The sequence below is a fragment of the Myotis brandtii genome, unplaced genomic scaffold, assembly GCF_000412655.1.
Source record: "Myotis brandtii unplaced genomic scaffold, ASM41265v1 scaffold1, whole genome shotgun sequence".
Classification (NCBI taxonomy): Eukaryota; Metazoa; Chordata; class Mammalia; order Chiroptera; family Vespertilionidae; genus Myotis; species Myotis brandtii.
The window spans coordinates 2,392,451-2,395,455 of NW_005353324.1; positions in this window are offsets into that span (position 1 = coordinate 2,392,451).

The window sequence follows — 3,005 nt, forward strand, 5'->3', positions numbered from 1 at the left end:
TTTCCTTCCCTTCTACCAGCTACAAATGTCTCACCCAGGCTTGGTAACAGGGCCTGGTGTTACTTATAGGCTAATTTGCTTTCTAGGAGACATAAAACCTTAAGAGGATTTGTTTCCAGTTTCGATATAACCTATTAAAACCTGATCATCAGAGAAGCAGCCCAGGGATGCTATCCAGGAGCCGCAAAGCCACATGGGAGCTGGGGAAGAGGAAGGTTCTTTTTCAAAGTCAAGACACATCAGAGACCTCTGGGGTGGACAGGGCAGTAAAAAGGCAGAGGAGGCAAATGGCATCTTCATGACAATTTTATTGTCTTAATAATTACTTCACTCTTCTAGGGCCTCCTTGTGTGACAAGACCCTAAACCACAGTCGACAAAAAAACATTTATCTCTTCTAGTTCAACCCAGATGACCTTGAGTCCATCTCTTCACTTCTGAACAGGGAGGGAAATAACAACTGCTATACCCGGGAGTAGCTGTAACAACTGACTAAATGGAGGGAAAGCCTCAGGATTCATAAGTGCTTACTAATAAAAGCAAGTCGTTCTCACAAGAATTGGTTCAGCTTAATTAGTGTGGCAATCTGTTCTCCAAAGCACAATGCAAATGCAATATAAATAAAAGGGATTTGACCCTATGTTTTATTGCCAATTTCCCAAGAGTGAAGATTAATAAAGTCTCGATTCAGGTCAGCTGTCTTACACTGATAGATTTACTCTCCGAAGTGATATTTCAAAAATTAAAATGTGTTCCCATCAATACCATGCCCTTTTAAAAATGCAATTTTCTTACATGCGTTAGTCGAGTTTTATAAACTGCTTACTATGCCACAGTAGAATAGCCGCCAATAATATGAACCTTTCTTTTGCTGCATGGAATTCTGGGTAGATACGATCAAAACGCGTTTCCTCTGCAGAAAAGATGTTACCTATGTAATCATCACCTGGCCTTTTGGGTGAATGGCTTCCTCAACTAAAGCCTTTGCAATTTGCAATTTTATGTTTTCTGTCTCATTTCTGGCGATAAACAATGATGTCCCCACATAACTCCTTTTCTGATTTCAACTTAAATTCGGAGGCCACAGGAAGATGGTGCAGGACTGTTTCTGTGCCACCTAGATCCACCCACACCTTGCTTTCTTTTTTTGTTTTTATTGATTTTGGAGAGAGAGGAAAATCAATGGGCCGCCTCCTGTACGCCCCCTACTGGGGATTGAGCCAGCAACCCAGGCATGTGCCGGCAACCTCCTGGTATGTGCCTGCAACCTCCTGGTACACAGGATGACACCCAACCAACTAAGCCTCACCCGCCAGGGCCACATGCCTTGCTTTCTGGCCCTCATGACAGCTTGTGACAGTGGAGCCAGGTCACTACTGCCCCCATTGCCACAGACTTGGATGTTCCAGATGTAGGGTGCCCCTGCAAAGCAGCCACCTCCTTGGAGAGGCTGGGTGACACAAGCTAGAGTATGGTGGCGCTACACCACGTGGGGTGACTGACCAGTGGGAGACAGAGTCTGTCTCTCCCTCTGGATGAGAGGCAATGAGGCCATCTTCTCCCATCTGTCATCCTCTTGTCACCCAGATTTGCCCACCTGATCTGGCAGATTAGTCTGGTGATCCTTTCTTCCTTCACCTTTCTGTGTGTATCCCTTCTTTGGCCCCTGGCTCATAGCATTCCCCACACCCCAGACAGAACAGCAGTTAGGGGTGTGGGCTCTACAGTCTGAGTGTATACTCAAGCACCACCTCCTTGACCAGATATACTACTTCACCTCTCTGTGCTTCAATGCCTCCACACATGTAATGGGGTTGAAATAGCCAAGCCAGTGTTATGGGGCTGGTAGAGGATGAAATGAGTTAATGCACGCAAAGGGCTTGAAAGAGTTCATGGCCCGTGAGTGCCAAATAAGTTTAATTCACATTATTATTCATTTTCTAGTCATCTCCATGGGAGTTTTTATCATCCATTTAGATGAACCACCCCACACATTAGCCTTAGAGTTTGACCATTCTAGCTACACACATAGATCCCCCAGCCCACTCTGATTGAGGCACTGTATTAATCTACTTGGGCTGCATGACAAAATATCACAGGCTAGAGGCTTAAATAATAAACATTTATTTTCTCACAGTTCTGTGTTGGGGTCCAACCCCAGCAGGTCCAGGGGTTCCCAAAGGTGTGGACGGAGTTGGCGAACAAGGAATGACACGGAGACAGCGTTCAGTTGATAAGAAGCCTAGCCAGGTTCTCTAGCCAGGATCTCCAGCCAAGTTCTGTCTTTATTGTCCTGTTACATCTGTATTTACATATACCAGTTGATTTTAATCCTATCCATTCTATTCCATAGGTTAGGGCGTTTGTTAATCTAGTTCTGTCGAGTTTAATCCTGTCTAGGTTAATCTCTGTGTTCCATTATAAGGGCTATTCCAAGGTCACTGCTCTACTGATAGGCTCCAAGGAAGTGACTGATGGAGATTATCCTACCCAGTAAAGGTTATGTCCTCCCAGACTCGCTGCTTGCCTTCCCTGGGACTGCCCTGTGTTGGTGAGTCTCCACGGGTATAGGCTTTGGTGCTTTCCCTGGTGGGAAGACCCCGGGGATGTATGTGGGCCCAACAAGTCCCAAATTTATTGCCAACAGTCTTAGTCCAAGTACTTCATAAGTAGTACATGGTATTTCTGTAACACTAGGGGTTTCACTGATTCATTCCCTTCCTTAGTCCTGTTAATTCCTAACTCCAGCGAAAAATCCCTACCTGGGGAAACAACCTTTCTCGGGAAGGTGGTCCTGGTTAAAACACATAGCGCTAAGAGGGGGAAGCAAACATATGCCATATATGCCAGGTCCCTTGAAACATAAGCTGTGCAGATGTTTCTTCCCTACAGCGACTGTGTCAAGCAGCAAGGGTGGACCGGCTTCCAGCACTGCACCAGCCACTGTGCGGGAGACACGTCAGGGCCCCAGGGAGCATGAGGCCTGGAGGGGCTCGAGGAGCTCCC